Here is a 13,345-nt window from a genome sequence, read left to right as displayed (position 1 = left end):
CAGATTGCATTGCTAAAGACCCCTGTAGATCCGGAGTAGAATAGGTCCTCAGCAACCTATGCTTGTCGTAAAAGGTGACTATGCGTGTCGTAAGAGGCGACTAACGGGATCGGGTGGTCAGGCTGGCAGACTTGGTTGATGAGTGTCATCGTATCCCAATTGCTAGGAGCGATGCTCATGATATCAATCACTGGATGGTCTGGTCCAGACTCGATTAATTACAGACCCCCGTCAAATACCTGGAATATTGCTGAGCGGCGTTAAACAACAAACAAACAAAGCATTGCAAGATATCGTGATTTTTTTTATTTGTCTAAGTAACAACAGACGATCCATAAAGTGACACTGATGAACATCATGCTAAGCCTGTTACTAAGTATCTTTACCTCGTGGTGACTACGAGATAAAATTAGTCGCAAGTTTTGCAAGCATGCCCCAATTTAGCCACCTTAAGAGGTGAAGTGAAATGGGTAAAAAGGTCGCTTTCAAGACCATTCTACTTATGTAGCGATATGCATGCACTTGAGACTGTTTGAGACTGCTTGTACTAGTCCGGATGTATGGTTTTTGTAGTGCTAGCCCACTGAGATACCATACCTCAGTTTAACATGGATACTTAACTTAGGCACATTATGCTGACTAGTCCTTGTTTTAACCCCTTAATGCCGAGCACCAGGCCGGGTAACAAGCACCATCGTTTAGCGTCCTGAGGTTTGACGCGACCAGGTGATCGAACCCCCGACTTTTGGCTCTCCCGGCTGACGCTCTATCCACTAGACCTTAAGAGGCTCTGTGACTTTACTGTTCGCGTGTCGACATGTCCCGATACCGTTGATCATTGCCTTTTCTGCAAGTCAGTGGTTTGCCTGACTTAGTTATGTACTGGCCGTGGTGATATATCTGGACTGCGGTATTAAGAATATTCCAAAATATTTTTGAGAATCATAATAGAGGTCAACTACACATGCAATAAGTTTGCATCTAGCCGTCAAAGTCATCTACACATGCAATGGTTTGGTAGCTAACCATCGAGGTCATCTGCTCGTGCACTGGCTTGGTAGCAAAAGATATAGGTCATCTGCACGTGCAATGGTTTGGTAGCTAGAGATCGAGGACAACTGCACGTGCGATGGTTTGGTAGCTAGAGGTCGAGGACAACTACACGTGTGATGGTTTGCTAGCTAGAGATCGAGGACAACTTCATGTCCGATGGTTTGGTAGCTAGAGATCGAGGTCTACTACACGTGCGATGGTTTGGTAGCTAGAGATCGAGGACAACTTCACGTCCGATGGTTTGGTAGCTAGAGATCGAGGACAACTACACATGCGGTGGTTTGGTAGCTGGCGATCGTGGCCATCTGCACGTGCGATGGTTTGGTAGCTGGCGATCGAGGTCATCTGCACATGCGATGGTTGGTAGCTGGCGATCGTGGTCATCTGCACATGCGATGGTTTGCGAGTGCCAAACTTTCTTATCAAAGATGGACGCCGAGCAACACTTGATACGCATCTGTTAACACGCACAGATGACTTCTGCATCTACAATGTATGTTATGATGCTCGTGAAACCTGTGCACATGCAAAGGGTTGAGAGTGCACTTTTACACTGAAAAAAGCACCAGAGCGCCCTGAAAGCCGAGTTTCCCTGATATAAATACACGGGGCTGATAAAGTCGACCTAAGTTGATGGCGTTACACCATTGGTAGCATGTTGTTTACACGGGTAATATTTAAACATGTCATGATAAACCACAAGTTGGTGATAAAACGACATAAACAGACTGGAGCATTAAACAAACTATTTGGATACCAGTAATTAAAATTGTTAAACAGTATATGTGTTCCAACCACACAATATCATTATGGTCACTCTATCTTTTAGAGTGCAGAACTGTTCACCTTGTCTTAATCCTTTAAAAGTGCTAATTAGTGCCTTAAGTAGAAAAATGTTTGGTCTAAGTTTTCGTAGACATCCCTGGTTTGGAAGAGTATGTACCTAAATGATATATGGCAAAATTATAAAAATAAACAATGCGAATAAAAAACGCTATCGAAAAAGCGGTGCTGTCATACACTGAATTATACATTTTTGTTATGATTGATGCCTAGCATCTTTGTAGAAAATGATTTTATTTGCGATCGGGTGACTAAACGGACCTCAATGTTCTGCGAATGTTACAGGCGCTGATGGATGTTCCATTTGACGGGGAAACGCCTTTGCTACTGCACGACGTGTGGGATGTAATGAGCTCAAAATCGTAACTGATGAGATATTCAAGACGGTGACCGTGGCGATTGGGTAGCCTTGTGGTACAAGCGTTCCCTCGTCATGCCGAGGGCCAGGTTTCAATTCCCGATGTTACGACCATTTCTGGTGTCCAAAGCCGTGATATTGCTGGAACACTTCGTGCGTAAGCGGCGTAAACAGGGACACAACTTTAGTTTGCAAGTCAACGACAACCAAACAAAACGAGTTCTAAGTTTTTACCTGAATCTTCATGGGGCTGTTTGTGGATAGTCATGTTAAAGATATCAGTCATGAAGGAATAATTCTTCAGGAGAGGAGTCGAAGAAGAACCAGGGCGTATCTGCCCCAGAATAGCGTACCAAGAGGGCTTGCAATAAAGATGGTATCTAATTGATGAAAGCCTCCAGTTTTGGCTTAATTCTTGTACAACTTCTTGTCAGTCCGATTTGAACTGTGTAAATTAGATAAGGCGCCCGTGTCATACAATCTTTAAAACATTAAACAAGTCGCCACCTTAATACAGGTCGTAGACATTTACGATTTTGGTCAAAGCTACGAGCACGGTTCTGAACTGATACAGGGATACTAATGAGGGCGCAGCTTGGAACGGGTACTTTAAAGTACTTACTATCTTCATGGAGTTTCCTGAGTATAGTCTGTCCCCAGTTACCTATGCGAAGCGTATGAGCGTATGGTCATTGTTGTTCATGCTTTCAATGACTTTCAATGTGAACGCCGTGATGCAGCTTACTTATTGCTAACTACGGCGTTAATCAACATTCATTCACATCACTATATTCTGTCTGAGAAAACTCTTTGCTAAGACCAGACGGCCTCCGTCTTCTAGTGATTAGAGCGTCTGCCCTGGCCGTGTCATGCCACAATATGTTAAAAGATAGTTCTCTGCCTGGCGCTCGGCATCAAGGGGCTGAAGCAAGGAATGGTCGGCTCGGAGTCGGTATACAGTGTCTGGGTAGAGTATCCATGTTAACCTGAGGCATGGTATCTCAGTGGGCTAGCACTATAAAACCGGAATAAATCCAGACTAGTTCAAGCAGCCACACATACGTGCATGTACGTCGCTATAGAACTGCAATAATCTTGAAAGATTGTTAAACCCGATTTCACCAGACCTCACTTCACTTTTGCTAAGACCAAGGAGGCTACACACAGAGTACAATTCTCAGAAAAAACGTCAATTGTTTTGTTTGTCAGTTATTTTAGTGATTACTAAAATAACTGTATCCAGTGACATGCAAAGTGATCTGACACAGACAAATCAGTGGCTGATTACATGAGCAACGATCAACGCCGACGACATGTAATAGTGAATATGTTTTTTACGCCGCTTTTAGCAATATTCCAGCAATATCACGGCGGGGGACACAAGAAATGGGCTTCACACAATCGAACCCGGGTCTTCGGCGTGACGACCGAACGCTTTAACCACTAGGCTACCCGACCGCCCCGACATGCAATAGATTACATAAGATGATATATAAAAGGCTCTGACACACATCATCACCATCCGATCCCCGTTTTAATCTTCCCCGTGACAAGCCTGTCGAATCCAGACACCCGATCTTCCGTAGTATTTCCCACATTAAAAATGAAAAATGAATTAAAATCACGTATTTATGCCGCAGTCTAGATTATCAAAGAGTTGCCGGAAGTCTAAGGCGCCACTGTTAGCTATGCACGGCTTCGTCTCAGGATCCTACAACCATGAGTTCCAATGATTCGCCACTTCGCCCCGATAACGATTCTTGGTCTGTCAGCATACTACCCCTGCTCACGGGTTTCAATGGTAAACATCTCAGACCTCCACACTTCGGACTTTCCTTCAACATCCAGCAGCCACACTGTGACTAAATGAAATATTGTTCAAATCGACATTAAACCAAACCCTCTCAAAAACTGACTCCCGACGGCGCAATATACACCTCTTGAGTGGCGTTTCAAATTATACATTCGATTATAGAACCCGATCTTCTGACACTGATAAGAATTCCTCGCCTCTTTTAATCAGGACAACACAGCAGCCTAGCCATTCATTCACACACTACACACATGAACTAGTAACACACGAAGCGCGGTCGAAGCCTTAGCGACTGAAGTACAGCTAGACAAATCGTTTCAGAGAAGCTGGCTAACAACACGAGTCGTACAACCCTGTCCAGAAAACGTTGTCAAACAGCTTCCTATCAGCCTTGATGTGGATTGGGGAATTTAAGCAGCACGGCTTCAGTCATTCAAGCGTTCTACATCTAGACGATAGCGCTGGGAAATTAGTCCCGCCTAGCGGAGGGATACTGAAGCGATAGGCCGTGGGGATATTCCTGGAAAGCGGGAGTGGGATAAGATCAATGGTGCGTCCGATGTAAGTATACACATGCCTGATGTATTACATTATTTTGTTATTTATAATAATGTCGTGAATGACACCTAGATGTGGTCTTATTAATTGTGCATTTATTTCCCATGAGGAAGGCGAATCTGGTGTGTGTTTTTGTAGATGAAGAGTGTCATAGATTTAGAACATGCTTTAAATATACGTTTAGCGGTACGAGTTGTGAACGGACGTTTAGCGAATTTTCTTTCCGAATGAAAACATATTTATTGAAAAGGCATAAACATGATGAGATTGTAGACATAGTTTTACAAAGTATTACTTCAATTTAACAAATTTAAATTTATATATGGAGTTCGATGTTATGTAACTATATACATACATTTCGTGAAGTAAGGCTAAAGGTGTTGAGGCGGAGAACAGAGTTCGTGTATTCTTTTGCATTCTATTAGTATAAGTGTAATAATATTATATAAGCATAATTTGTCCTAGAGGGCTTCACCCCCTTCACATTCTTATGTTGGCGCCTGAGGGTAGGTAACAAGGGAAGGGGGCGAAAGAAGTTCATGTATACCCTTATACCGTTGAAGACCTACAGGATGGAATTCTTCCTTGACCTGTTTGGCCGTTGGAGTACACTTGTGTTTAAAGCGTTCGTTTGGCATGCCGAAGGCCCGGGTTTGTTTCCACACACGGGTACAATGGTTGAAACCCATTTCCGATTATATTGATGGAATATTACTAAAAGCGGGATAAAACCATATTCACTCACTTGCCTGGTTGAAATAGTCTGCCCTGAGTCCAGTCGACACTCATTATCGCAGTGATCCAAACCCCACATCTTGCCCTCTGCTTGACGCCACGCTACTGCTGAAAGTTTCTGACCTCTACGTAATAGCCCTAACCTTCAATATATAATGAATTTGTGTAAAATTCAACTTTTTATTGTTGATTTTAACTTACATAGTCCTTTGTACTAGCTGAGTATCGTCGACTGTGTATAACCCGGAATTTTTCCTACTTTCACGGATAATTGATTTCTTCTGATACGCAAGTCACATATTTTTTCGTTTGGCCAATGTTTATTTCCGAACAAACAGAAAAGTTTACATACACGGCATTATGGGCATTAAGGGCGGCATTATCATGGCCACGGTCCCTTACTGAGAGCTCTCGACGTTATGTTCGTAATTTGAAGCTGGGTAGTCTCTCTACCACCCCACCCACAAGCCACCCCCCTCAACTTCACCCATCAGCTATAACAGTGTGGCCCAACTGTACGACGGGAGTAGGTCTGCCCTTAGAGTACTCGGAATGACCTACTGGCAAGTAATGGAAGAATGCAATGGCTGAGCTATTACAAGAGTCATAGGTGCCCGTTTCACCAAGGAAATATAAACTGACCCCCGTGCATGTATGCACAAGTCATTTGGGATATCAATAGTGAAAAGTATTAAAATACAAATATAAGAAATCTCGATACATATTGATATACATTGTGAACCATAAAACTAAACATTACTCCGCTAAGCAATTCTAGAGTTTCCTCACCTTCAACCTTTGTTTTCTCGAAGTACTGTTTGTCTCGAAATGTATCTTCGGTCCAAATACATCATTCATAAAAAAACATCATGTGAATGCCTCTCAAAACTTCAATCACGGGGTATTTTGCTGTGGTCATGCACTTTAGCTTGGAGTTAACGCTGTACAATGTCTTTCAACTAAGCCCTGGCAGAGCGCATCACAACCAGTGCGCCCATGGCCATACTGACTATATGCCCTACCGTTGAGTGGGGAGGCACAAGGAGTTGCCGTCGAGCTCTGGAGAGCGACGTTGTATATATAGTTTTCCCAGTTCAAGCAGAGAGTTTTGTGGCTTGTAATGAACATCAGTCAAATCACAATCACGAAATTATTCCCGAGCTTGAAGAAATAGTAAAGATGTATATTCACAGAAAGAAACATCGTATACCAAGAGCATTACAACTGTAAAGACAAGGAGTCATTTCAGAATATGAAATAGTTTGAATAGAACTTATTAACTTATAATAGGGATGGCTACGGTATCGTTCAAAACAAAGACCCTTAGCTCGCCACCGGACGCGAAAATGTATGATCCCTAGTCGAGACCTTAGTGACGTGTTTCACAAACTGCTGTACACAGAGCAAACATCCCAACGATCGCGAAGGTGACGCGGAACGTTCGCGTCCGTTTGAGCACTCATTATCAGAACAAACGCGTCATGGTAGCGACAAAGGGAACATTGCAACTTGAGTAGTAGCGTAGTGCAGAATCGGGGAGTGGGAAGCAGCCATCTTCTTCAAGGAATCCTTGGAACATAACATCGTACATCTAACATATGTTTATGTTCCAACACAGATGTGTGATGACGTTTACTGAGCGAGGGGCGCCTTGTCTCGGCGCTTGTGAGTAGGCGATTAACATCACATTGACGACATCTCACCACGTGTACAGTTCCGCGTACAGGGTACTTGTTCCAGTTCGCTGACGCGGTGCATCTTTAGCGAACCAGATAATTAATGTATGTGACTTAATAAGATGCAATCGTTCCCAGGACATTTCTCATTTCATCAAACGGAGTACGTTTCATTATAAGAATTATATGCAAATAAAACGTAGCATTCTAGACCGGTTTGTTATTTTAATTGTTACAAGAGTCATAGGTCACCGATTGACCAACGAGATACAAAGTAATTCCCATGCATGTATATTCAAGTAAATTGGAATATCAATAGGTAAAATAATGACCAACAAATTTCCGAAATCTCGATACATATTGATATACATTCTGAAAATTGAAACTAAAAAAAACTCCCATAAGCAATCCTAGAGTTTCCTCGCCTTCAACCTTGTTATCTCGAAGTACTGTTTGTCTCGAAATGTATTTTCAAGCCAAATGCATAATTCATTACAAAAACATCTCGGAGTACCTCTCATTATAAGAATTAAATGCAAATAAAACCTAGCATTCTAGACCGTCTCGTTATTTAGTCGAATAGGTTGTGTCAAAGTGTGCCAAGTTGGTTCTGATAAGGCAACTCCTAGCTTGAGGATAATTGACTGACGTGTTCGTTCGCGGGTTTGCTGTATTTCATAGCTGACATGCACAACGACTCTTCCATCTATTCTATAGATGTTCAATCATGTTCAGTAAACATTTTTCATCAGATCGAGTTTTGGTTGCTCTAATCTGGTAACATATGGTATTCCTGAAACATAAAAATACACAACATATTAGCTATAATTTGCCTTGTTTTGTTCGAAGCCGTATGGCTGACTTAGTGGTTAAACGTTTTCTCTCGTCTCCATGTCGAAGAATCCTGTTCGATCCCCACACGGGTGTTACAGTGAGTTTTTAAAATGGTTTTGATAAGTCAACTCTGAGCTTGAAGAAAACTGCTTATCGGAGTCATCCTCGCGGGTATGCTGTAATACATTCACAGACTGAGCCATTTCCGTCTATTCTATATATACGTTTAATCATCATCGGTGAACATGATGCATTAGATTGACACAACATTGAGACATTATTTATGATTGTAACTATAACCCGTTACGTTTTGATTCGCCTGTAGTCATTCCTAAATATGTATATTAAGCTGGTGGTCCTTGGTCACTTGGTCCTTGGTACACGTAGAAGATGACTCCTGCGAGTTTCACGGGCTTCGGTCCTGCCCCATACTGAAACATGGGCAACATGTCTCCTCAGGCAGTAGACTTTGTTCGAATTATGCCTCTTTTCACCTAGCAGTGAATGGGTACCCGGTAGGATAAGATAGTCACCCGGTAGTAATGTGACTAAAACTTTCTAGATCGCCATCGCCATACGACAGCTTTGTTTGTATACTCCCCAGGGAGCTGAGAATGAAATTTGAGCGCACACGGATAATAGTACACTGTAATATCAAAGCGCAGTGACTTGGTAAATGAAATTTGGCGCATTATAAACGTTGTTATAAGGTTTTAGTATTCGTACTTGTTTCCCTCGTCACACCGTCCCTCGTCAAGGCCGGGGTTCGATTCCCTAAATGGGTACAATGTGTGAAGCAAATTTCTGGATATTGTTGCGTAAAAGCATAATCACTAACTCACTCACTCACTCACTCACTCACTCACTCACTCACTCACTCAATCACTCACTCAATCACTCACTCACTCTTTAATTACTGCCTTAAACTATTACCTTAAACAAGCAAAAACCAAAAGTACATTTTGTTAATTCATATTCGAAAGAGAGACCGCTTCAACTCTCCATGGAACGTAGATACTGTTTAGTATTTAAACTGCATTAACTTAACATTATTGAGCACTTTATACCCACATCCAAATTATAGGCCGGAATTTCAACAGGAATTTCTGATTTATTCTTGGTTGGCTCACCAGTGTTAGTACGGCCTACATACTTTTTAACATCACAGGGGAATGGAAATCATTACATTTATTAACTCTGGCAGTTTGATATCCTCGGAAGTGTCGAGTTCTACCTATGACGTTAGTTAGACATACCTTTCAAGCGTTGAGCCCCGGCAATGAAAGCCGCGTAAAACAACGTGAAACGCATCTTTTTTATGGTATGGAGACATTGCCTCGCGACATCAGAGAAATAGCCCAATTAGAAAACAAAAAGCAAAAAAGTTTCCAGTCTGCAAAACATGTTATATTTGGGATAACACTTCCTTTGTAAAGTAGAAATTCCAGTTCTTGCTTGGGTTGAGTCCTATCCGGGATTCGAACCAACACTCCCAATCTGGTACCAAATTAAATAAGAAGACTCTACATATTAGCTACAGTTTGCCTACCTTGTTTTGTTTAAAGCCCTTATGGATAACTTCGTACTCAGAGCTTTCGATCATCACCATATAGCCTTGCTCCAAGTCTGTAATGAATTATAAGTCCATGGGTGTTTAGTAATTATATCCTTATAATAAGCAAGTCTAGATAAACGGATAGTACAGCTGAGGAATCCAGTCTTTTGTCGAAACAGCTTGTTCTTTTTATTTATATAATCTAGAAATTATTATTTGATCAAATAAGCATTGCTTTAGAGACTGTGCAAGTCTTATCACCATGTCGATGTGTCAGGTTCGATCGTCACGATGATGTTATTTTTGACGCCACGACTTGATGTCGCCCGTTGTAATTGAATACTGATAAAAATGGCGCACAGCTTCCCTTGATTAGTCTCTGCATCATCACGTGACAGAGATGTGAGGACGAATGAGTGAGTGGAGTGGAGTGGAGTTTAAAGCCGCTTTGGAACAATATTCAGTTATATCGCGGCGTGTCATGTTGGAGGAAAGCTCTTAGTGATGTAGGTCTTAGATGTTTACGACTTTATGATACCTACGATAACGGGTGCTGACAAACCTATAAACGGCTGGGATTCGAACCCACGATCAGAATGCATCTCTTCACCGTGAACTGTGATGGCATAGACAACTGGGCCACCCGAGTACCCAACGTGAGTATGAATATCCCAATCTCATTAAAATAGGATCTTAGTTTTCGCTTTCAACGAGATTGATAAATACCCCAACATCTCTGGAGGTTAAATCCAAAGTCTTTCAATAGCGTATGCAGCAGGGTATGCTTGAGGGAGGTTATCATCAGGTGCTTATTAATCATGCATTCTGTCCAAACATTTACACTTTCTTTACTCAGTGTATATAATTGGTATGAGTCTTTTCCTGGCATCAGTCGTCCCAAATGAAGAAATTACCCACCAAGCAATGCACATCAAGTGAGATTTCAATTAACCCTTGATCTTTCGTTTTGGCTGAAAATTTTCCAACTAATAAAAGGATCCGAGTTTTTAATTGTAAGTGAATGGATCATAGCGTCCACGTAGATCTCATGTGAAGTGGATAAGTATTCAAGAGGCAGCTTAACGCACTGGAATTTTGACTATAACCGCGGACAGGTGGGGGATAGTTTATGCTGGCAGGTGAAAAGAAGCCATCCCAGAGCGCCAATGGAGAGAACACACGCCTCGATCTGGTCGTGAAATTAACACTTCCTTTCTTCTTATGAGCTCCTAAATTCCTGGTTTATAACATCGAAACACTACATGATGGAGAAGTTCCTCGAATTTGTTGAATCCGGAAGGAGAATCAACTTCCGGGATCAGTTTTGAGTGATTTCTCTGACTAAAACCATATTATGGTTTATATTTACTTTCTCTGTAATTTTCCATGATGACCTATAGTTGCGTCAGTTAAACTTCCTTATAATGCATTTTAGAATGGCCAGTGAATTCCTGGTCAGAATCAACTGCATGAACAATAGCATGGCGTCAGCATAATTGTTTTAATGTGATAAATAGCTTATTCGTATTACTGTCAAAGTACGTGATTGCATTTTTACAGAAAATCAGGTAACGTTACCCTTATCTTACTTATGTTCATAAAATGGCAGTATCGTATGAACATGATATCTGTCGTAAAGGACGCCATCGATCGATACCAAAAGGCTGTACCACGTGACCTAAATACATGTACGTCACGATGACTTTCATTTATGCTTGCGACATTAGTAATTATCTGGGAATAACAGCGCTTCGAAAGAGTTCAGTGACGACCTTTAATTCTGAAGACTTGAGTTGTAAAGGGGTTGTCACGTTGATGTACATATTAATTAAAAAAGTCTCATATTGGAAAAAAAGACGGTATACGACATTTCAATTCGCCGCACATTATGCAGTTATAAATTAAAAATATTTTTTCAACGTCTTATCGCCAGAGTTAAAAATTGGCGTACGATATCGACCGTTGGTAATAACATAAAAGATAAAATGAATTATTGATACATGTCACGGTCCAAATGTATATAAGATCGAAACCAATATTGTTCAAATAAAATATTCACTTACACTAAAATACGAAATATATCTTAATCACAAGTGTCTCTGCGTATATTCAATGGTTCGTTGCGTTGTTTGAATGACCAAATAGCTGCCAATAGTCTGAAACTATCTTTAATTAGGTTCACGTAGTGTTACATTGTTTTCTCCTCTACATTATGTATGGGACAAGTTAACACAGAACAAAGGTACATTAATTTTCTTTCCTTTCCCTGTTTAATTATCAAGTGTGTTAGTGCTTTGAACACCATTATAGTTTTGTCACGGTAAGTCACATGAGAGGAAAGCCAAATGTGCCAAGAGTCGAAGAACTTCTGGAGAATTCACATCATATTATAGTACCTAGTGACAGGTAGACCAAACACGTATATGACACACCTATGTAAAACATTCACATGTACTACCCAGTGACAGGTGGACAGACTATGTAACATTCACATATACTACCCAGTGACAGGTAGACAGACTATGTAACATTCACATATACTACCCGGTGACAGGTGGACAGACTATGTAACATTCACATATACTACCCAGTGACAGGTAGAGAGATCTATGTAACATTCACATATACTACCCAGTGACAGGTAGACAGACTATGTAACATTCACATATACTACCCAGTGACAGGTAGAGAGATCTATGTAACATTCACATAAACTACTAAATGACGGGTACACAGACTATGTAACATTCACATATACTACCCAGTGACAGGTGGACAGACTATGTAACATTCACATATACTACCCAGTGACATATATACAGTCTATGTAACATTCACATATACTACCCAGTGACAGGTAGAAAGATCTATGTAACATTCACATATACTACTCAGTGATAGGTGGACAGTCTATGTAACATTCACAAAAACTACCCAGTGACATATAGACAGTCTATGTAACATTCACATATACTACCCAGTGACATATATACAGTCTATGTAACATTCACATAAACTACCCAGTGACAGGTGGACAGACTATGTAACATTCACATATACTACCCAGTGACAGGTGGACAGTCTATGTAACATTCACATATACTACCCAGTGACAGGTAGACAGATCTATGTAACATTCACATATACTACCCAGTGACGGGTAGACAGACTATGTAACATTCACAAAAACTACCCAGAGACAGATTGACAGTCTATGTAACATTCACATATACTACCCAGTGACAGGTGGACAGACTATGTAACATTCACATATACTACCCAGTGACAGGTGGACAGTCTATGTAACATTCACATATACTACCCAGTGACAGGTAGACAGATCTATGTAACATTCACATATACTACCCAGTGACGGGTAGACAGACTATGTAACATTCACAAAAACTACCCAGAGACAGATTGACAGTCTATGTAACATTCACATATACTACCCAGTGACAGGTAGAGAGATCTATGTAACATTCAAAAAACTACCCAGTGACAGGTGGACAGTCTATGTAACATTCACATATACTACCCAGTGAGAGGTAGACAGATCTATGTAACATTCACATATACTACCCAGTGACGGGTAGACAGATCTATGTAACATTCACATATACTACTCAGTGACAGGTGGACAGTCTATGTAACATTCACATATACTACCCAGTGACAGGTAGACAGATCTATGTAACATTCACATATACTACCTAGTGACAGGTAGACAGATCTATGTAACATTCACAAAAACTACCCAGAGACAGATTGACAGTCTATGTAACATTCACATATACTACCCAGTGACATATAGACAGTCTATGTAACATTCACATATACTACCCAGTGACAGGTAGACAGATCTATGTAACATTCACAAAACTACCCAGAGACAGATTGACAGTCTATGTAACATTCAC

The 13,345-nt window shown here is 41.0% G+C and overlaps 1 protein-coding gene across 1 annotated transcript in view; it reads left to right on the top strand.

Annotated features, from left to right (window-relative positions):
* Positions 1-4,137: 4,137 nt before the first annotated feature.
* The window catches only part of LOC124149714 (G-protein coupled receptor 84-like), a 40,049-nt gene continuing 30,841 nt past the window's right edge, over positions 4,138-13,345 (top strand). The window contains exon 1 of the mRNA XM_046521462.2: positions 4,138-4,628. The gene's annotated coding sequence lies outside the window, so the exon portion shown is untranslated. The remainder of the gene's footprint in view (positions 4,629-13,345) is intronic.

This window comes from Haliotis rufescens, unplaced genomic scaffold (genome assembly GCF_023055435.1).
Source record: "Haliotis rufescens isolate VD_foot unplaced genomic scaffold, xgHalRufe1.0.p SCAF_1, whole genome shotgun sequence".
Classification (NCBI taxonomy): Eukaryota; Metazoa; Mollusca; class Gastropoda; order Lepetellida; family Haliotidae; genus Haliotis; species Haliotis rufescens.
Note: the sequence above shows the minus strand (reverse complement) of the source record. Positions and strands in the feature narration are given on the sequence as shown.